General features: G+C 43.5%; 1 protein-coding gene and 1 long non-coding RNA gene across 2 annotated transcripts in view; one reads left to right on the top strand and one right to left on the bottom strand.

Moving 5' to 3' along the window:
- ACO1 (aconitase 1) overlaps positions 1-7,721 on the bottom strand; it is a 54,364-nt gene extending 46,643 nt beyond the window's left edge. The window contains exon 1 of the mRNA XM_040631497.1: positions 7,597-7,721. The gene's annotated coding sequence lies outside the window, so the exon portion shown is untranslated. The remainder of the gene's footprint in view (positions 1-7,596) is intronic.
- A 170-nt stretch (positions 7,722-7,891) lies between these two features.
- The window catches only part of LOC121103073, a 41,133-nt gene continuing 25,268 nt past the window's right edge, over positions 7,892-23,756 (top strand). Inside the window, exons 1-3 of the long non-coding RNA XR_005835203.1 lie at positions 7,892-8,095; positions 8,316-8,433; positions 14,698-14,818. This is a non-coding gene — a long non-coding RNA (uncharacterized LOC121103073). The remainder of the gene's footprint in view (positions 8,096-8,315; positions 8,434-14,697; positions 14,819-23,756) is intronic.

The raw sequence follows: 23,756 nt of genomic DNA, 5'->3' as shown, positions 1-23,756 counted from the left end.
AGTCCTCCAGACACATCTCTTTGAGCAGCCCAGGCAAGTCACACTATCACGACGGGCTTGCCCAGAGTTCTCCTTAAGTCAAGAACAGGCAATGAGAGAGAACCACACCAGCACTTCCGCACAGGAGCCTTGCTAATACATCAGAAGGTGTAAGCGTTCATCGTTCTTATAACAAAAGACTGAGGTGGAATGTGAGGAATCTAGAAACAATTGGTTCAGAAAGTATGAGATCACTTTGGTGGTTCTATGGCATTACGGGATACAGAACTTACCTCAACAACCTGGTCTGTCTCCCAAAGACATTTAATATTGAAAAAGAGAGTTTCCTATCTTTGCACATTTGCCTCATCGAATCCCAAAGCCCTCTGGTTTCCAATCCTTGCTTAAAACCAGATGCCACCATGTTTTGCCTTAGGCAAGATTCACTCCATCTCCCTAAACCTAATTTGCTTCTTTGCAGATTTAAGGTAACAATACCTGCCCTGCACTGCTCTGCCCAGCTCCCGGGACTTCTGGGATAATTAAACACGGGACTAGGGAAAGCAAAGTGTACACGGGGAACTCAATACCTGTGAGCCACCATTATTCATGAGATTGGTTTTAAATTACTTCATGGGGCATGTGGGTCCGACATGGAGCCTATTTCTTTTACTGAAGATTTAAATCTACATTTTAAACCACAATGGATATTCTAAAATAGAGTTAGAGTCACTCTTACCTAACTGAGGTAAAAAAGCATTCTAAAAGCAGAGAAGAGCTCCAGGTTCCGGGTATGTATGTGAAAAAGTGACAACAAACCATAAAGAAAAATTATTTTCCTCAAAAAAGGTTGCCTTTCTATATTGGATAAAACTGAAAATTCTTTTCATCACAATTCTTTAAAGTGTTTTAAAATCCTTGCAGGTGAGGGGCGCCTGGGTGGCGCAGTCGTTAAGCGTGTCTGCCTTCGGCTCAGGGCGAGATCCTGGCGTTCTGGGATCGAGCCCCACATCGGGCTCCTCCGCTATGAGCCTGCTTCTTCCTCTCCCACTCCCCCTGCTTGTGTTCCCTCTCTCACTGTCTGTCTCTATCCCTGTCGAATAAATAAATAAAATCTTAAAAAAAAAAAAATCCTTGCAGGTGAGATAAAATGTTCTCTCTCCTAGGCTATATCTGAACATTTTCCTTTTAATGTGATGCGTTTCTGTTGTGATCGAAAATTTTCTTCAATGAACTTAATCAAGTCAAATTAATTTAGCGTGTATTTCTGAGCATCTTTCCTGCATTAAGTACTGCTAAGTGCCAGCAGAGGGCGGGCGTTCAGGAAAATACTCCTTGTCTCATAAGAACAGTACAATCTAACAAGGAGACTAAGATAAGCACACAAATAACTATAATATGCTAGGGGTCATAACGAAGGTCCCAGGAAAGAGACAGCTACAGCCAGGGGACCTGAGAAAGGCTTTATGGAGCATCGGGAGGAAGAATGAGGGCAGACTGATTTAGCCTCGTCGGCAGAGAGAAGAATGAATGCCAAAGCACCGAAGCAGGAAACACGGCAAGGGCTGACGTTAGAGTAGAATATCAAGAATTTTGCTACAGCATCAGTGCATGCTTTTTACTAAAAAGACACAACAAAGAATAAGTTTTTGTTAATTTAGACAGTTGAAAATAAGATGCTAACTCCTGGAAGAGGGAAAAAAAAGAAGTGAATTTGGGGAAAGGTATAGATGAACCAAGATTGGCCAAATGTTCATAATTGTTGAGGCTGGGTTTATACTCTCTACTTCTTTGTATATCTGAAATTTTCCATTAAAAATAGCTAAAAAAGGGGCGCCTGGGTGGCACAGCGGTTAAGCGTCTGCCTTCGGCTCAGGGCGTGATCCCGGCGTTATGGGATCGAGCCCCACATCAGGCTCCTCCGCTAGGAGCCTGCTTCTTCCTCTCCCACTCCCCCTGCTTGTGTTCCCTCTCTCGCTGGCTGTCTCTATCTCTGTCGAATAAATAAATAAAATCTTAAAAAAAAATAGCTAAAAAAGAGGGGTCCCTAGGTGGCTGAGTCGGTTAAGTGTCTGACTTGAGTCCTGAGTTCGAGCCCCACACTGGACTCCACACGCTGGGCATGGAGCCTACTTAAAAAAAAAAAAAGAAAGAAACGAAGGCCATTTATTCTAGGAAAACAGTCAGCTGATAGCTTCTCAGGTAATGGCGCTGATCCTATGAACTTTCTAACCTCTGGGTCACCTGGAGGGAGAGGGAAGGGCTGAGGTTGGAGCCAACTCCACAGGAAGTGGACAAGTACAATGTGACGGAGGTCTGTCAGCGGCCCATTTTTGGTTCCCCAAGCCTCTTGCTCCATCCTTGTTTCTCCACTTCCCGCTGGGAGAAAGGGAGTAAGCAGGTGTCTGCTATGAGCCAAGTCAGCAGTAACTGAGTCTAAGAAAAATGAAGGCAACTGTGTTGTCCCCAGTGCATAAATAACTGGTAGTTATTTAATAGTTGTTCAAATTTACTACCTCTATCAAATTTAATACTTGTTTAATACCTGCTAGAAAATACTGATAAGCAAAGTGAAGGAAATTAAAAATCAACTCTACCCCACCAGCAAGAGAAAACCACTCGGCCTTTGGCATATTCTATACCGGTGTGCATGTGTGTGCGCACGCACATGTTTTCTCTCCTAAAAACAGGACCACGGAAAAATATTCTTGGGTAACACGGTTTTAAATGTAAAAACTGTATTTCATGACAGCTCATGAAACAACATCTTAAGACACTACTTTTTTTTTTTTTTTTAAAGATTTTATTTATTTATGAGAGACAGCCAGCGAGAGAGGGAACACAGCAGGGGAGTGGGAGAGGAAGAAGCAGGCTCCCAGTGGAGGAGCCTGATGTGGGACTCGATCCCGGAACGCCGGGATCACGCCCTGAGCTGAAGGCAGACGCTTAACGACTGCGCTACCCAGGCGCCCCTTAAGGCACGACTTTAAGGGATGCATAGCAGTCCATTAAAGAACACTCATCTGGTACTTGCAACCTTGGACAGGGGTTAAGTCGTCTAATAAAATGTTTTGATCTGAGAGGCATCTCTTCCAATATTATTTTGAATTAATATATATAGTAGGATATATACTAGTGCAGAATTGTGATGTGACAGTTAAAATAATTTGTTTTATTAGAGGAGAAGGGGTGGTGGTAACATTCTTAGCAGAAAAATAATCCTGTTTTCCTTTAAAAAAGATAGGTTCTTGGGATTTTAGCGTTTTATTTTTAGGTCGTAGAAGCAATACATGAATGCTGCAGGGCAGGCAAACACACGGTATTACAAAGAGTAGGAAGTACAAATTCCCGTTTTTCTTCTACCCCATTTCACTGCTCATATCTGGCCACTGGTAATAGCCTGGCATGTCTGTCTTCCGAACATTCATAAGACGATTTTAAATACATGGAAAAATAATCGCACAGCCACATATCTTAGGTACATCTATAAATATACAAATATGCATGTATACATAAGTATACATACACGCAATGTACATATACAGTGTATATAATATAAACACATATAATGATGACTTTCCCTCCTTCTTTTAGCACTTCTTTTGTCCCTCTCCCTGGGATCAGAATAGCTATTAGAGGCACTACGGATTTTTGCGTGAGACCTCCCAGAATTTACGTGCTGGTTTAGACTGCAGGTCTGTTGATCCCAGCATAAGGTCTGAGACGGCTCCTGAGATGCAGTTGGGAATAAAGACACCCTCCCTCCTCACCATCCATGGCTGTGTCCTCAAAACATGAACATACTTGGCCTTTATTTAAACAACCTACTATGGATTCTTTTTCAATCGATTCCAAATCCTTTGCAGTTGCCGCTTCCAGCTATATGTCTTCGAGTATCAAATTTGTGGTATTCATGGATAAAGCCCCAAAGAATGTCCTTTTCCATGACACTATCTCCTTGAAGGCCTGGCTCCTGTTCTGACATTCTAAGATGGGTCTGCAAACTATGGCCCACCCCTGCTTTTGTAAATAAAGTTTTATTGGAGCCCAGCTGTGCCCATTCATTTGCATACTGTCTGTGGTTGTTTTCACACAACAGCAGCAGAGCCCACAAAGCCTAAGGAAAAGTCTGCTGATTCATGTTCTAGGATATGGTAAAAAACAGACTGTTTTTTTCCCTATCAAAAGTTCTTGAGGAATTGAATCACATACCCTATATTTGGTGTCTTTGTCCAGGCTAAAGAGTTTATTTTATTATTATTCTAATTATTTTTAAAGGTTGTTTATTTACTTAAGAGAAAGAGAGAGAGCACAGGTGGGAGGGTGGAGGGAGGTAGAGGGAGAAGAAGCAGCAGGCTCCCCGCTGACACAGCGCTCCATCCTCAGACCCTGAGACCAAGACCTGAGCCAAAGTCAGACGCTTAACTGACTGAGCCACCCGGGTACCCTTAAAGAGTTTATTTTTTAAAAAATACAGGTGACCCTTGAACAATAAGGGTTTGAACTGCATGGGTCCACTGATCCACAAATTGTTTTCAATAAATAAAGTACAGTAAAGTAAATGTCTTTTCCTTATGATTTTCTTCACAACATTTTATTTTCTCTAGCTTTATTGTAAGAATGCAGCACATCATACAGATAACATACAAAACGGGCATTAATTGTTTATACCATTGGTAAGGCTTCCGATCAGCAGTAGGCTATTAGTAGTGAAGTTTCTGGGGAATCAAAAGTTGTACCTGGATCTTCTACTGCGCAGGGGGTCAGCACCCCTGACCTCCATGTTGTTCCAGGCTCAACCGTACAAACACACACAAAGCACCCTGGCTCTGACAGCAGCAATGCTGTGCTGGTAAACCTTTAACTGCTTGATCCCTGCAGTGGCCGAGCTCTGGATTATACCATTTGCTGATTTCCACGGTGTGGATAGTCCCATAACGGCTAACTTCAAGCTAAAAAATGTGATGCCCTTGAACATGGAGTTGGGAAGATGTGCGCACAAGTGCAAGTGCAAACCAGCGCCTGCAAACCACTGGCTCCTCGGACATCAGTGGCCCAACCACCCACTTTAAAGACGTAGACACTGAGGCCCAGAGAGTGTGTCTTGCCCAAGGCTGCCCCAGTGACTGGAACCCGACTGAGCTCATTTCCCAGTACAGAGTCTGGCTGCCCCCCAGGGAGTCACTTCCTCTATAAAAGGAAGAACCGAGGAAAGAAGACAAAGGAAGTTCTTCACCAGGCACATGGTAACAAATGCTGGTTTTATCATTATCTTCACGGTTTTGGGACTCTGGCTTTCTCAGCCCGTGCTTTGGAGCACACATCTGGTAGGGGTAGTGTTTTTCGCGCAGGACCAGGTTTCACGCGAACACTCGATAGTGGACTGTCTCCATTAACCAGCAATTACCTAAGCTACCAGACTGTAAACTCCAGAAAGACAGGGACTGCATCTGTGCTCACTACTTCCCCCCAGTGTCCAGTACAGAATTAGACACTTGGTAAAGTAGACAGTAAATAAATACAGAAGGGATAGAGGAATGAGACCCCACCATCAAAGTGGAGCTTTACTCCAAGAACGCAGCAGGTACACAGAGATCCCATTCCCTTCTCCCATCTGTGGCCAGGGCAACAACAGATGCCAATACGCTCATGCACTTTAACATTTCCCAACTATCAGCTGCAGTATCCAAGCTGCTTCATCAAGAGCAGGAGAGGCTCTGTGGATGGAGGAGCAAAAGGGAGGACAGAGTCAGAGAATCCTTTTCCGTTGGTGTATACATGTATGTAATTTCTACCTGGAACTTGTTTTGACAGAGCAGGAAGCCAAGGAAATAAATCCATGAGGGATCCCACTACCACAGACCAGGGTGCAGAACATGACTTTCTGGTAGGGGCTGAGGCAGGGCCACTCAAGGTGGTACACCTCTAAAAGTGGAGAGTGAAACAGCAGCAAGATTGGGGAATCCTAATATTCCAATAAGCTCAAGGTCGACATAAGTACAAACAGCAATGAATGAGGAGGAAAGGAAGGCAGTGTTCTTTTGGAAATGACTTTTTGACTACTTGGTAACTCTCACACAAACCCCTACACACTTGGCATGGACTCCCTGTGGCCACTTCTCTGAACCCACAGGTCCTGTTTGCCACATCACTGCTGCGATCTGGGCGCACGGACAGATCAGCTCTGTGGGCACAGAAACAACCGAAGCCATCTGGGAGACTTGCTGAGTTTTCAGGAGGCCACTGGGGCTCATCATCTCTTATGTGGGGACCTAGTACTCAGCTTCCAAAGCGAGATCAAGCTTGGTCCCAAATTCCAGAGGTTAACACGGTCCATGCGTGGGGTGGTGTGTGTTTCCATTTAGAGCAAGCATCCCAAACAAGAAGCAGGACCAATGACTTAAGCCTCCAAAGCATTTCCTACACCAGTGGTTCTCAAAGTGTGGTGCAGGGACTCTAGGTACCCACAAGATCAAAACAACTTTCATTTTAATACCAAGACGCAATTTGTCTTTTTCACTGCCACGTGTTCAGGAGTATACAGTGAAGTTTTCCAGAGGCCACATGATGTGGTATTGCAAGACTGAATGAAGAAGGAGATATAAGAATCCAGCTGCCTTCTATTAAACCTGACATTAAAGATATTTGCTAAAATATAAAACAATGCCACTCTTCTCAGTAGCATTCTGTTTTGGAAAACATGGATATTTTCATAAAATAATACTTAATATATAATAGGTCCACTATTTTTAAAAGTGGATTATTAAATATGGTAAATTGTTTTATATATATGGTAAATATAAAAAATATAACCCACATAAACAAAAGCTCCTGGTCTGGAAATTTTTATGAGTGTAAAGGGGTTTTTAAGCCTCCCAAAAGTCTGAGAACTGCTGCCCTAGAGGCTGTGTCTCTATGACCCGAAGAAGCCTGTGAGGTGGGTTATATGAGTTGCGGGAAAGATGTGCCATTCTGATGTCTAGCTGAATTAGGAAAGGCAGCCCATGCTCCTTCCTGAATCTCCGAATCTATGAGGGTAGGCTCTGTGCCCAACCCTTCCACCTCACCCCATTTGCCCCTTACCACTTGGTGTGGATTCCGCGATATGCTGGCTCCGTGGGATTTCCCTATTCCGCAAGCCCGGGCGCGGTGGGAACTCCCTCGTAGGGCCCGCACACCCTCCTGGGGTTAGGACACCCCAGCGAGGCCCGCACACCCTCCTCTGGGTTAGGATTCGCCAGTTCGGCCTGCCTGTAGAGCCTGGGTGAGGACTCCCAGTGCGGCCCGCACAACCTGGGCGAGGACTCTCCGGCGGCATGCACAGTCAAGGCAAAGAGGGACGAGGAAAGCCATTTCCAGTCCCTGAAAACCCTGTCCCCAGCGCGGCGCAGGCTGGAGACAAGGCGGAGAGGTCAATCCCCAGGAGCTAGTCCCCTCCGCGAATCTCCCCCTGGGCCTTCCCCGGCTTCTCTCCAGCCCCGGGCCGCTCTGCGCACCTCAGTCCCGCTCGGGGAAGGAGCCTCGGGCGCCGCGGAAGGGGCTCGCGCCGACCGCCCCGGGGACAGGGCGGCCAACGCTCCCGCCCCGGGACATCCGTCGGGCTGGGCCGGTACTCACCGCTAAATGCACAGCAGGGATCTGATGGGCCGGCTGGCGCCAAGTGCGGGGCGCGCTCCAGTACGCTGCGCCTTTCCAGGGGCCGCCGCCTCCGCGCCCCTCCCCCTGCGTCCCCCGGGGCCACCGGCCGGTGGGCGGAGCAGGGGCGGGGCGGGGGGCGCCCGGCTCCGGCGCAGCCGGGCCGCGGCCGGAGGGGCGGGGCCGAGTCTGTCCCGGCGGCCCCGCCCCGCCCGGCTTGAGCGACTTAGCCCTCGGCGGGAGGGGGTGGGGGCTAAGGCTCAGCAGCAGGAAGCGGAGCGGCGCGTGCTCGGCCGGGTCCACCTCTGCGGGCGCACGGCCTGGGACGCGGGTGACTTACGCTCACTGAGGTCTAGGCTGTGACTGCCCGGCTCCTGCTAGGAAGTGAGCCGAAGGGGTGGGAAAGAAATGTCGGTTTTCTTTTTTGTTTTTAAAAATGACTTAGCCATAAAGGTAGAGGCTTCATTCTTCGGCTGTTCCGGTACGTGTAGTCACGTTACCCGTCTCCCGACCGCCTTGTCCCCTTTCACCTCCTTGTGTCCACCCCCTACCCCTACTCCCGCCTTAATTCCTTGCAAAATGTGCCAAATGGGCATCAGAATCACGCCGACATAATAGGACTTCGACGTTTTCATGGTTATGAATGCAAAGTTTCTAGTGTAAAAAAATTTTTTAACGTGTGACAACACTTTATAATGCAGGCTGTTCACCGGTTGGATATCAGAGAAATGCCTGAAGAGTTAACACTGAGTGCGCCTTCTTCACAAGACCTGCTTTTGATTGCTAGGTTGGTTCGAGTTACACGCTTCTCCAGCAAGTGTGAGTAGAAAGAAATGATTAGATCTTTCTAGATCAAAAGTGGTGAGGTTTTCCTGCCAACTTACATAGAAAGTTACTATAGTTTTCTATCTTGAGCATCTGAATAAACAGCTTATAGGACAAACAGCTAATAACATACTAATTCCCATTGCTATCGGTTAGTTACCATTCGACTCCTCTGTGCAGGGGACAATGGTTGGATCGTCACGTATCTCCTCCATCAGTCCTGTGAAGTGAAGAATATTCCCCCTTTTGCAGATATGAAGTGCCCCATAGTTGGGATTCAGTCCTCATGCCTGTCTCCCAAGTCCATACTTTTCTCATATGCTATACTAGGGTACAGCTATCCCCTAATTCTAATTTTTAAATATAAAGGGTTATATTTAACTTTGAAAGATGAGATATTTACTGTATTTCCAATATGGAAGAAGACTTTCTTCCCACACACTTCCTAAATTCACATTCATCCATTCTTCTTATCACATTCATTGAACAAACTTTCCTTGAGTGTCTACCATATGCCATTATCACAAACTCTGAAAAATAATAATAGAGTTCCCTTGGAAATTAGGGTGATAATGTTAAGTGATAACAGACATCTAATATGATAACTGGTAATTCTTGACAGAAAATGATAAAATCAAGACTCTAAAGGTAATGGAATTTATTAGCAAACACTGGCCAAAACCATGAAGGAAATCCAGATATCCCTTACTTTTTAAGACTCATTGTTGCACCACTTCAGTTTTATGAAAGACCTACATTTTTACCTGTTTTCGCTAACTGAAAGAAGTCTGAAGAGGATTTTTGCTCTTACAAAAAAGATGAAAAGGGAAAATAGCATTCAGTGTTTGTAGCAGGCTGTTATATGGGGAAAGTGTCCCCGCCAAGCTCCTTCTCCCAGAACTACACTCAGTCAGCAACCCAGCATCAAGCCACTATAGCTTTGGACCAAGCATATCTGTGAGCATCTGTGCTTTATCTTAATTGATTTTATGCATCTCTTAGCAAGATGTGTCCTAAGGTATCAGAAAAGCCTAAAAGAAGTTATTTTGTGGGTCTGGGAACGTTAAAAAAATTTTCCACAGAAGTTAATGGTGATTGTTTCTTCGCTGTCTGCCATTTCGGCTTCCTAGGAACGCTGCACTTTCAGAGAGCAGGAGAAACCTGGAGTACCCACATCACTGGGCTCTGTTGCTCTCAGAAAAGTCTGCAGTGACATGCAGATTGCAGATCCACTGGCCTGTCTTCTCTTCTTGTCCTCACTGACTGCTTTGTGTTATTTGAGACTGGTGACTCGTCTTTCCTTGAAATTTTAACCTCCTTTTGGCTTCAGAGCCCTCAGCCCTTGTGATCACTGCATCTGTCTTCGATCCCACTTTCGTAGGTTCCTTCTCTGCACTTTTTCTCCTCTCCCTTTGCATGTGACTCCTTACACTGGTGGGATTTTCTTCATTTATTTTCTTTCTAGGCAAACTCCCTGCCACCTCTCGCTGAAGCCTGCTAGGTGTCTGTCACTCTTCTTACCCCTCTTCAGATCTCCACATGCTTTGTTTCCAGCCATTTGTGGGGAGTTACCACCTGGATATTTCAAAGGCACCTGCCATTCTTCACATCTAAAATGGGAATCTCGTGTCTTCTCTAACCATCAGTCTGTCCTCTCCTTCCCATCGAGTTTCTTCCTCATTCTGAATCTCAGTTCTTGAAGTTGGATCTCATGGTGCATTGAGAGCTAAACATTTAAGGGGTTTAGAACCATGGTACTAGGCTTATACAGGGTCTGCCTGATAAATATTTCTTGCCGTGGCACAAAAGACCCTGCAAGTGGCCTAGGGGAGTATATATACTCGTTACGGACCTTCTGAGAAGAAGTCATCCAGCTGTGGAACTGCTCAGGCACCGCAGATGACTCCAGGGGCTAGTGGCAGAAAGGCCTTCAGTTGAGGCCACTGCACTGTTCTAGCAGTCTCACCTGCCAGAAGCTTCTGCCGCCATAAGAAGAACCATGAGGATGTGGTCAGAGACCTATTATGCTCTGAGGAATGCCTTATCGTATTCCACCCTGACTTTAGTTACTTGTATAAACTGGACTTCCTCAGTTTATAGAAAGTTCCTGAAAACTGTACCCACCTAACTTTGTATCGTGCTTTTCAATTATAATGCACTTACACACATATTATTTAATAAAAAGTAAATGGTATCAGAGAAAGGCAGTCTGAGAGCACATTTCTCAAATCTCCTGGTGCATTGAAAACATACGTTCATATGCTGTTCTCTTGGAGAGACTGAGTTTGAGAGTCTGACCACCTTTTGGGAAACACCAGTGGTGGTTCCCATACTGTTTCTTGGAATCACCAGAGGACCTTTATTAAGAAGAATACTGCCTCCTGGGACACCTGGGTGGCTCAGCCAGTTAAGCGTCTGACCCTTGATTTCAGCTCAGGTTTGTGAAATTGAGCCCCTCATGAGGCTCCGTGCTGGGCATGGAGCCTACACAAGAGTCTCTCTCTCTATCTCCTTCTGCCCCTCCCCCCCAAAAAGGAAAGAATACTGCCTTCTGTGTCCCCCACCACCTAGAATGTTGATTCACTAGGTCAGGGGTGGGATCTGTGCTCAGAGTCTGAGGAATCTAAACACTACAGGTGGTTCTGCTCTAGGCATGGCAATTTGTTCATCACTCCTAACACACAGCCTGGAACACAGTAGGTATTTAATATGTTTGTTGACTCTTAACTAACTCTCAGTTTCTTCCTGCCCCCTACTGTATTACGCTTTGTTCCATGTTCTCTAGCATGGCACAGAGGGGAAATATTGTTTGGCAATGCATGAAGTATAAGGTGGTCCTTCCTGAAATTCTTGTTTGAGGGAGCTCTAGAATTCCTGTGTTCATCACTGAATGTATGTCTTCCTCATACTAGAGGAAGTTTGAAATAAATGTTTTCTGTTCCTTTAAAAAATGCCCTATTCATAATCAGGGCAGTGATTAGCCTCATGTTGGGCTCACGTTGGCCCCCACAGATATCCAACTGCCACCCCTTTCCACACCTGTCATATACTTAATTTTTATGCTCCCTTTCTTGCTGCCTCAGTGCCTGAATCCTTGAGCTGCTTTCCTAAGGAGCTAGGAACCACTGGTCATCTGCTTCAAACACCATCCCCCTCAACATAACTGGTGATAAAAGCTAAATGGGATCAAATGTCCCATTGAATCTTCACAACAAGCCTTTGAGGCTTGGTGACATTGTTACCATTTCACAGTTAAAGAAACAGATTCAGAGTGATTTTATAACTTTCTTCAGGTCACATAACTGGCATCACATAACTATGATGCTGGGGTTTGAACAAAGGCTGATTTAACTCCAGAACGTGTGCTTTTAACCTCTATGCTGTGAAGTATAATTTTATTTAAGTGACATCATTGGATGCTCTGAGGTTATAAATTATTCTTTGCAGAAAAGAAGAGGAACTCGAGTGTTCTAGGAGGAAACTTTGGTCCAACACCTTATAGTCTAGAATTCCTTATTTATTTTCAGGGCTTCTTCTCCCTAAAAATGCTCCTCATCCTGGGGGATGAAGCTGTTGGAAGTCAGGAGCAGTGATAGCATTATTCTGAGGCTGCTGCTACTGACTTATTTCATTTTTTTTTTTTTTTTAGGGAAAATTATTTGCTAACATCGACAAATGAGAGAAAAACAGCATAGCAAATTTGTCACTAATTGGACTCATTTTCATTTCCAGTTTATGAGGAGACTGTTTTCATGTATTAGATTAACCACTTTTTAAAAATCTTACAACAGCCCCTATGCTCTTATGTTCCCTTCATTCTTTTCCACCCTCTATTCGCTTTGTCCTTCATACTGGGTATTTCTTTCTGACCTGTTTGCAGTTACTATAAAAGCACTGGGTTCCCCAAACTCATTTTTCCTAAGCTACAAAGCAGACTCCCTGTATGCTTAGCATCCACCTGGGCCCTCTACCCATTGTCCCCACAGGGAACTGATGGGACATTATTTTCACGCTACTTGCTGTGTATGAGTAATAAATTTCTGGAAGTTTTGGTGACAAGAGACATGCCTTTCTGGAAGACCCTATGGGCTGTGTTAGTGGGCAGGAGAAGACTCCCCAGGATCTAGTAGCAAATGCTTTTACCCAAGGTGCAGAGTACACCCCCCCACCCCCGTTCACGTACATTTAGAGGATAAATAATAAAAAGCAGGATTGAAACAATTTACCCAAATGATGTTTTGGTCGTGCTCACTCTTCTCAAGAGTAGGAAGAGAAAGGGATGTTATATGACAGCAGGGCAACCAAAAGTGGCTTTAGCTGCTGAGTCAAAGTTTAGATAAATGATGTCAGCAGTATGGAGAGAGAAACTCAGGTGGATTGGAAACGGGTGTTGGTTTGGATGAGCCCAAGCTGCTGGCAGCTGCTTGAAATTGAAAGTTGATACAAAGCTTTGCTGACTGGCAAGGGATTGCTCTGTCCCTCTGCACCTCCTGCTTCCTCCCTTCCCCCACACCCCAACTTCAGCGCTTTAAGGAGAAAGCTGAGTATGCTTGAGGAACTTCAAGAAGGGAGAAACTCAAATATTTTCAGCTTTGTTGTATGCAGGTGCCCAGGCTACAATCCTGCCGAGTTAGTGGGGGGTTGGGGTGCTAGATGCCAGGGTAGCTGAAGGCACCGAGGACTGTGGAGAAAGCTGCAAGAATACGTACAATGAAATTGGTGTGGAGCCTGGCTTGAAGAGACAAAGGATTAAAAAAAAAAAAAAAAAAAGTCATCTTCCAAAGCTTATCTTCCTCCCCATCTGTCTGCATCCCCCCACCTTCTAGACTTCCAGAAGCTGTAGCCCTTTATATGCCTATTAGACTTATTGGTCCATTGGTCCATGTTCCTAGAGGGCAGTGGATCTCAACCAGGGTCCCCCTTCTAACCCTATGGCATTGGACAATGTCTAGAGATATCTTTGGTTGTCACAACTAGAGGAGGGGGGTGTATTCCACTGGCCTGTAGTGGGTAGAAGCAGGGATGCTGCTAAACATTTTAGAATGCACAGGACACCTCCCCAAACAGATAATCACCCAACCCAAAACCTTAGTAATGCCAAGGATGGGATCCTTGCGAGGGGTGGGGGTGGGGGTATCCAAAATCAAAATCAACTGATGGGGTTTGAGCAATATTTACTGTGAAGAAGGAAAATTAAAGTGACCTGGTAGGGAGGGCTTTTTGGGCTGATTCAATGTACTGCTGTCCTTCACTGCCAAATGTATATTGATACTTACGTTATACGTGCTTGTTATACGTGAACACTCATGAAGTCCAGAAAGGATTCTTTCATTCAAGGTCTGCGGCATGTAGAGAGTTCATCTCCGTCCTCTTACTGGTGGTCTAGCAAAAAGAATTTAAAATCTGAGAAGAAATGGAAATCACCGCTTTGGTTAACTATTGCAAAATTCAGAGAGGCAATTCCCTAGTATAACATCGCCACCTGCTGATCCAGGCATCAAGTGCACCTCTTTTTAAAAACTGGGGTTTCGGGACTGGAGGTGGGGCTTGGGGGGGGTGGGAGGTGTGGCTATTGACCTGTTACTCAGCTCTTGTTGAAAAAGAAAGCCTGACCCATAAAGACCTGTGACTTTGCAAAATGTCCCCATTTTGGCGTGGGTTAGATCAGGCTTGACAATGAATAAGGAAAAGGCCCAATATACCTCACTTGTCAAAATGGTCATTTTTTCCACACTTGGAAATTGGACATTCAAGGACCTAGTAGCCCAGCTTATATGGAAAATAAGTTTATATGGAAAAGTGGCAGCTATTGCTGTGGGGAAACTGGACTCACATTATAGCACCTGAGGGAAAGCCACTGGCATGATGGGGCCCTCAGTTCACAGAGGCTCACCTGAATGCTGGGGCCTGGTTCACTGAGGTTTGGCTAAGTTCAAACCTGTTAGTGTCCACTGGGGGCCTGTAGCTGTTCAATGACTGCTCCATAGATGGCAAACTAAAAATTGGCATTGTTATTCACTCACTGCATGGAACTCAAGGCCATTTTCACAACTCTGACCAATATGCCCTAGGATGAAACACACTTTTTACTGACTCTTGGGATAGTACCAATGACTTAGCTGTCTGGTCTGTTATCTGGTCCACCCCTTGGAAGGCTATAGACTTTGGGATTAAACAACCCTGGAAGCTGTGGTAGGAACACCTTAGATTCCAGATGTACAAGGGTGGAGGCAATAAATACTCTCTTTTGTCGCCTAGATCCAACACCATCACTCAAGTCAAACAGCAAATGCAGCGGACATTCTGTGGACAAGGCCGATGGTAAATTATACTGCTGTGCCATCAATAGCAGCTCTCAACATGGAGCCCCTGTAAACAGGTACAAACACATGGACTGGCACCACCTCACCCCATTCTGTTACAAATTCACATGTTTCTCTGATGCTTGAGAGGGATGTGCCATAGATAGGAAAGGAAGTTATAACCATTCAGGGACACTGCCCATGTGACTTAATCAAACCAACCTGATGCGATCCAAATCGAGTTTAATGACAAATCCTGATAGGAGTTACCTGTGCCTGCTTGGGTTATATGCTTGTATATGGCTGGAAATGGGCCATGAATTCTCTCTCCATTAGGGATAGAGGTGGGTATTTAGCCCGTCTATTGCCTCCTGTAATTACTGATGATGACACCAAAGATCAGCAGGTTAGTGAAATGAATAATGAATGGGCCTTAGACTAGACTACATTCTGACTGTTGGAAATACAGTCCTCTGGTTTCCCCTGGGACAGTTGCTTGGGTCCAGGACCCCAGAAGGCATATTTGAGGTCAGCACTGCAGGTTAACTTCATCTCATTGTTTGGAGTCCTGATGATAGTAGCCTTAATTAAGTGCTGTGTGAGACCGATTGAACAGATTTATTTCTAGCCTCTGTTGGTTAATCAGAGTGGCCAACGGAGTGAAATACTTTTGTGACAGTTTGCCAGAAACCAAGACAGGTAGGGGCAAAGGTGGATTGATGGGGAAAACAATCTTCTACAGGCCCTGAACATCCCTGCACCTGTTTGTTGGGTATGCCAAGAGTGCAAGTTCCTTCCTGACTGTTGTTTCCTAATGCCATTTCTCAGCATTGTGTTTATAGCGAACAACCTTGAGGGTTGAAATTATATGTAGGTCAGATATTTGCTTCAAAATGATTGGGTTGGGGGAAGAACTGAGTGAGAGTATAGATGAACCATGTCATGTAAAAGTTTGTAATTGCTGAATCTGGGTCACAGGTACATGTGGGTTCAAAGTACAGGCTTTCTTACCACTTACTATAAAAACAGTGGATTCCCAAGCTGTGTTCCTCATCAGCAATCCAAGCCCACTGTATGTAGTACATACATCCTTCTAGATCCCTCCACCTTACCCCTGTGGGATCTGGGACAATGCCATGCTGCTCGCTGTGCCATGAGTAAGAAAGTCCTTTTCTGTGACTTCAGAGTCTAGTGTCTTTTTCCGGTATTTATAAAATAGTAACAGGATCTTATGAGCTTGTAAGTAGAGTAAACCCACAGATCCTGACAGTGTCTATATGGTTTTGTGGGGATGCTATGATCTCTGGTTGAAATCATCAGGAACCAATTTACTTGTGTAATTTTGTTTTCACATTGAGAAAAAAAAAAAACCAAACAGTTTGTTAAACTTGTCTTGTGACTGCCCCAAGTTTTTCCAAGCTGGAAATTTGGAACATTTGTATTTAGTCACTTTTTAAGTTTTGTTTTAAAAATTTAAAATTATGAATAATATCATCCAGTTGCAAAATGACTGAGACTAGTATAATGAGCTCCCATATAGACATCACCTGGCTTCAACAATTATCAACTCATGGCTGACCTTGTTACTTCTACATCTGCCTCCCATCGCCAATGACTTTGTAGCACATTTATAAAATTATACAATTTCATTCGTAATATAGTCCAATTTAAAATCATTGACTGGAATTTGCTTTGTTTTATAGTATAGTATATTTGTTTTATTTGTATTTCTAAAGAATGATTTTATAAACAGAATATATTGCTCCATTAATAATAATTTTTCAAAAAGCATCACAATTCTTTCTCTCCTCCACCCTGAAATATTTTGGATATAACCAAAGGTATATAGAGTGGCAACTATATAAACTTAAGGTCTGTAGTTATTCAAACAAAAAAAGAGGAACGCCTGGGTGGCTAGGTTGGTTAAGCGTCTGCCTTCAGCTCATGTCATGATCACAGGGTCATGGGATTGAGTCCTGCATCAGGCTCCTTGCTCAGGGGGAAGCCTGCTTCTCCCTTTGCCTGCTGCTCCCCCTGCTTGTGCACTCTCTCTCTGACAAATAAATAAATAAAATCTTAAAAAAAAAACAAACAAAAAATAAATTAGTGAAGTTAGGAAAAAACTACTAAAGAAAATATAAATGAGTAACATAAAATCTTAATGAATTATATAATATATGGAATTGAATACTTGAGAGAACTGCACCTTTGAAAAATAAATAAAATATGCAAATCTCTGACAAATTAAAAAAAATGAAATAAAACATGCAAACATTGAGATACATAACTACAAATGTAGGTGTTAAAATAATACAATACTGTAAAATATTCTACGCAAATAATTTTGAAACTCATAAAGGGAAAGAAAATTTCTGACCAATATATATAAAATTGTATCAGCTGTTGCTTCTACCCCTCAGAGATTTGGTTGACTTTGGCTCAAATGCCACTTCTATTTGCTTGTAACAATCCAAAAACCTGCTCATGCTTTGGGATTTTGTTGCTGCTTCAGTTTTCTAAGCGTTCACAATCCTGCATCCATGTAGGCTGAACTTATTTTCCCAGCATCATCTAACATGAGTCAATCTGCCGCTTTTCAATTTTCCACACGGAAACCACTCAGATCACAGAAAAGGTTGATTAGTTTTTCTGTAATGGGTTAGAGAGCAAATACTTTAGTCTTCGTGGGCGCGTACATTACTCCTTCTCTGCGTCCTTCTTACTCTTCGTTTACAGCATTTTAAAAACCAAAAAACTTTTCTTAGCTTTCAGGATGTATAGGGGGGCTGCACTTATGGCTGCCCTGGGGGGCGGGATGCTAGATGGTCACCTGTACCGGGCATGCGCCCCCTACTCAGACCCATGCGTTACCTGCCCGGCCCTTAGTGCAAGGGTGCGGTGGGCGGGGCGGCAGGCGGCACAGGGCGGGGCCTACCTTCCCGCTTCCTCCTCCCGGTGCTCCAGGGCTGTGCAGCCTTGTCTTTTCCCGGCCTAGGGGCAGCTGACAGCCTCCCACTGCTTCGACAGCTACCACGGGCGTGGCGCACGGCCCTCCCATTGCAGGTAAGCCCCGGCATCACCCGCAGCTCCTCAGGTGAATCCCACGACCTTGGTTTACCAGACGGCCAGGCGCGGAGGGCGCGGTGGGCACCTGGGCAGTCACTATGCGTCCCTGCAGCCGGCCTGCAGGGCTTCAAGCAGGGCACCTCACCCCCGCCCCCCCCCCGGGGGGGGGGACAAAAAAAAAAAAAGAGGTACAAAAACAGGCTGCTGGCTGTGTTTGGCCCGTAGGCAATAATTTTGTCAACCCTGCCCTAAAGTATAATGGCTAAAGAATGCAGGCCCTGTAGCCATATTGCCTTAGATTCTGGGTTTAATCCCGACTGCACTTTTTACTAGTTGTGTCAACATGGGAAAAAATTGAATGAGCTAATATATGTACCGTGCTCAAAAAAGTGGCACATTGTGCATGCTCATTAGACGTCAGATGTTATCATCAAGCCTTTAATTTCATATAGACTGATTCTTTTCATTGGATTCAATTACATATTGCATAGCCATCTGCTGGCTTTCTCCTTTTCATCCCTACTCTCTTTTTTCTCTCTTCCCCTCACTTTCTTTCAGATGTAACCAAGAAATTTCTCACCCCCCCTTTTTTTTTTATTATCAGGCATGACTGTTCTTCCCAAGGTCAGGTTTGCCTATAGTCTTATGCTCTTCAGAGTGGACTTATTTAGTTTATTCTCTAAGAAAAATTCTAATGAATAAATTTTTTGTTCACAGCATTACATATAAATTACCAAAAATTGACTCTAGAAGACATGGAAAACTTGTCTAGTGCAATAATCATGCAAATAATAGGAAAAGTTATCAAAGAATTAGATCCAAAAATGTTTTTAACTAAGGTGATTTTGAATTTATTTATTTAAATAATTTTATTTATTTATTTGAGAGAGAGATAGTAAGAGAGAACATAAACAGGTGGCGGGGAGAGGGAGAAGAAGGCACCTCCCCGCTAGCAGGGAGCCCAATATGGGGCCTGATCTTGACCTGAGCTGAAGGTAGATGCTTAACTGACTGAGCCACCCAGGTGCCCCTGATTTTGAATTTAAATGGACTTTTTATTATGCAAAATATAATCATATGAAAAAGTAGAAAGAATTATTTAATGAACCCCCATGTATCTATGACCCAGACTCTCTGATTATAAAGTCTTGGAAAATATTGTTTTCACAATATCCTCATCTCATTCTTCCCATACATGATAATTTGGAAGCAAATACCTGACTTCATACAGTTTCATGTATTTTGTTTTGTAACCATAAAATTATTATATTGACAAAGTCAACGATACACTAATCCCAAAATATCAAAAAATATGCTGCCTATATTCAAATTTCCCCAATTGTCTTATACAATTTTTAAATAATTTGTTTACTTGGGCCTATTACCCTTTCTCTGTTAATTTACAGATATACACATTCTCTTTTTTTCTTGCAATTGATTTGTTGAAGAAATAATTGTCTGTCCTGTAGTGTTCTACCACCTGGATTTTGCTAATTGCATCTCCATTGTGTCATTTAATATGTTCTTCTATCCTCTGCAAATACATGTATGGTTTACATGTAAACCAAGGTACATGCAAATAGGTACTTGAAGCTTGATTAGATCATGCTTGTGTGTTTTGCACAAGAATACTTCATAGATGATGTTGTATACTTTAATTAGGAGGTACATAACATCTGTTTCTCTCTCTTTCTCTCTCTCTCTCTCTTTTTTTTTTTTTTTTGATGTTAGTAGGCATTGACGATCATTTCCTAGACTCACTAATCATTATGAGATGGAAATGAAAATGTTCTAAGAGAATATCTTCAAGTTGGCTCCTGAGTCTTTTTTTTTGACATAACCTAGTTGTCTTTGATAGCTTCCTTGCTTTCTGGTATAAGCATATACCACAATATATAATCTCTTATAATAAGAGATACCTCATTCACTTTGTATATTTTCTGTCCCAGACCTAGAACCTGGTTCCTGTTATTGTGAAATGGTATTTAGAGACATAATCTGTGCCCTGGGGATGCTCATGGCTGTGGAATTGGTCTTTGTAGAAACAATGTCTTTTCAGTGGATGGAGTTTCTGTTTATAAAATACATCATTTAAAAATTTTTAGTTTTATTTATGAATATGATTTACAATTATGTAAATTATTTTTAGCTTCAAAATTGTGATTTTTGTTATTTGAGATGAGGAATATGTATTTGGTCTTTGTCCAGTTTTTGGCACAGAGCTCCTAAGACCCTTGGAATTTACTGAATGATAAAAGCAATAAATGCATCTTGTGTTATGTTAATAAGGCAGCTTTTGGAAAGCATCTAAGGATGGGGGCTGGTTGCCACAGGAGCCATTGGTTAAGTTTGGAACCTGCAGGCCTGGGAACAGGAGAGGGACTGGAGGTTGAATCAGTTGCCACCAGTGATTTAATTAGTCATGAATGTAGCCTCTATAAAACCCCAAAGGACAGGGTTGGTAGAGCTTCAGACTTGGTGAAACGTGGAGATTTGGGAAGAGTGGTGCATCTGGAGAGGGCATGGAAGCTCTGCACCCTTTCCCCGTAACTTGTTCTATGCTTTATTCCATCGGGTTCTTCCTGAGTTAACATCTTTTTATAATAAACCAGTAATCTAGTAAGTAAAATGTTTCTCTGAGTTGTATGTGCTCTAGCAAATAAATTGAACCCAAAAAGGGGGTTGTTAGAACCTCCAATCTATATAGCTAGTCAGTCAGGAGCACAGGTGACAACCCAGAGTTGCGACTGGCATCTGAAATGAGGGTGGGGAACAGTCTTGTTGGACCCAGCCTCAACCTGTGAGGTTTGATGCTATCTCCAGGTAGTTAGTGTCAGAACTGAGTTAAATTGTGGGATACCCAGCTCTTGTCTGAGAATTGATTTCTGATGTGGGAACCCCCTCCCCAACTACCACTCCCCGATGTTGGAATTGGTACCAGAACCTTTCAAAGTCAAATCTATAAAACAAAGTATAGTCAGAGAAGTCTAGCTTCTATCCCAGTCTTCTTCATCCGATGCTTTTCTACCTCTTATGTATTTTTTTTTTAAAGATTTTATTTATTTGAGAGAGTGAGCAAGAGAGAGCACAAACCAGGGAGAGGGGCAGAAGGAGAGGGAGGAACAGACTCCCTACTAAGCAGGGAGCCTGATGTGGGGCTCGATCCCAGGACCCTGGGATCATGACCTGAGCTGAAGGCAGATGCTTAACAGCCACCCAGGCTCCCTGTATTTTTTTGTTTATCTGTCAGTTTAACTTAACAAAAGCAAATACATGCATACGCTTTTATTTTTTCTTTTGTAGACAAGTAGGGTGTCTTATGCATATTTTCTCCCACATTTTTTTTTGCCTACCCACTTATTGTGGAGATCACTCTGTAGCAGTATATAGAGCCTTTCCCATTCCTTTTTATGATTTTATAATACTCTGTTAGGTGCATGTGCCATTGATAGACATTTTTGTTTCCAATCTTTGCTGTTACAAATAACACTTTGAAGAAAATCCTAGACCGTATCTTTTTGCATGGAGTGCTAGAAGAGGTGTTGATGGGTCAAAGGGTAAATCCATGTCGTTTTGCTAGATATTGCCAAATTCTTTTCTGTATTGGGTGTGCAGTGGACTGAATGTATCCTCCCAAATTCATATGTTGAAATCTTGGTGACCCCCTGCTCTTCCCAGCAAATGTGATGGTATTTGGAGGTGGGGCTTTTGGGAGGTCATTAGATCATGAGGGTGGGGCTGGAGAGGTAGCTTGAGCTCTCTGCCATGTGGGGCTGCAGTGTCAGCAGGCTGCCACTGAGAAGAGGGTCCTCCCCAGCACCAGACCTCTCTGGACTTCCAGGCTCTGGAACTGTGAGAAATAAATGTTTGTTGTTTAAGACACTTAACCTATGGTAACTTGCTGCAGAGCTCAAGCTAAGACAAGGTCAAATTTGGAAACTAACCACACCAGCTATTTGAACCAACGGGATTTAATGTAAAGAATTGGTCACTAGGTATAGGGTTAATTAAATTGCTGGAAGGGTAAAAAGAGAACTTTAGGGAATGAAAAAGCCAGCAAGTGTAGGAAGCCTGTACCAGCCCTCATCTGAGGGGACTAAGAGGAGGGGTGCCATGGAATGGCAACTCAGACCTTTATGGATTTGGGGATGGTGCTGCTTGATTGGTGCTGTGGTTCTGAGTTTGAAATGGGGAGCTCTGTGGGGTGGGGGCCCAGATCTTGAAGCGGGTGGCCATCTGTTATATATACTGTTTCTACGGGAAACAGGAGTTTACAAGTATGGGGAAAACTGAGAACTGAATTTGGCTGCTGTTGTGGGGAAAGTACGGCTGCTGTCAGGGTGAAGAGCATTGCAGAGCAGACTCATGGGAACGGCAGGCAGACGGGAACAGACACGACGGAGCCAGTCTCTCCTGTCCTCCCCCAGCCTCCCACTCTGGTGCCCCCATTGATACATCCTGACTTAGAGCCGACTGACAAAGCAGGAAGGTGGCTTGAGAATCCTGGCCTCAGCATCAAAGAGCAGAGTAAGAAAGGGTAGATTTGGAGCCGAGGGGCAACCAGGTTATCATATTCGCAGGGCCGCCGTCCATAGGTGTGGAAGCATTTCTCCCACCGACGAGGTCTGGTTCACCACAGCCTCAGCAATAGATTAGGTATTTTGTCCGACTTTTAGGTTTTTGCCATCACATTCTTCTTCTCAACAACAGGTAATAATCATGCTTTATAAACTCCTCTAAAGTGTAGAAAAAGGTGGGAGATATAATGGTTCCTACTGCTTTTATGCTTATCATGTATAATGGCGTTAACAGTGCTTGTAAAACACTTCACAACTCTGCAGAAACACAGCTGACAGAGAACAACTCTGTGACCAGGGATAAAATGACCGTGCAAGCCAGCCTCAATCATCTGTTGGCAAAAGTGAACAGCAGGGTCCTCACTGCATTCCTGACAATTAAATAGAGAATTTTCTATATTTTTATCCTTTTGAATTTTACAGTTTCTCTCCCTCAGACTTAAGCCTAGGATAGCTTTTGTTATAAAATAAGGCTCTTTGTTAAAAGGTTCATATTCCTTGCTAGTTTGAAAATTGCCTTCATAAAAGGGATCATCTAGAAAATACCCCCTTAGGGGCGCCTGGGTGGCACAGCAGTTAAGCGTCTGCCTTCGGCTCAGGGCGTGATCCCGGAGTTCTGGGATCGAGCCCCACGTCAGGCTCCTCTGCTATGAGCCTGCTTCTTCCTCTCCCACTCCCCCTGCTTGTGTTCCCTTTCTCGCTGGCTGTCTCTCTCTCTGTCGAATAAATAAATAAAATCTTAAAAAAAAAAAAAAAAAAAAAAAAAAACCCCCTTAGTTTTCATTTGTTTACATTTCATATGTATTTTTGACACTCGTATGTATTTTTATGAAAGCCAATTAGTCATTTGTGATTTTTTTTTATACCTTTACTGATAAGATAGTGTTTCTCGACTTTTCTCTAGCTAGGCATCCTAATTATTTAAAGATATTAAAGATCAAAATATGATTCCCACTGGGGAAAATCACTCAGATACATCCTCTTACATTCTAGACACATTCTCCACTGAATTTTAACATCTTTGATATAAATTTGTAAAGGTTAAGTCATCATATAAATAGCAGGGCTATTAACAATCACAAAATTAATGAGAATAATAATGAGCTCAAGCATGTGAAATGCCAGAGTTAGCATAAACACTGTAATGCCTCCGTGTATGACATTTTTGTTTTGCCATAGGGAAAAGTTCTGTGAGCTAGTTCCCTAAGTAGTGCCAATACGTATTACTGCAAATAAACTGCTCATTATCTAGGGTGTTTTTGCAACTTTTGGAGAAAGCAAAATGAGGTATTCTTGCAGGAGACATTTATCTCTATGCAGTAAAATAAAAAAGTGGTTTTAAACGGAGGTGAAATTAAGAACACTTCTGTAC

The sequence above is a fragment of the Ursus maritimus genome, unplaced genomic scaffold (genome assembly GCF_017311325.1).
Source record: "Ursus maritimus isolate PB19 unplaced genomic scaffold, ASM1731132v1 scaffold_17, whole genome shotgun sequence".
Lineage (NCBI taxonomy): Eukaryota > Metazoa > Chordata > Mammalia > Carnivora > Ursidae > Ursus > Ursus maritimus.
This window is presented reverse-complemented; position numbering and strand designations above follow the sequence as displayed.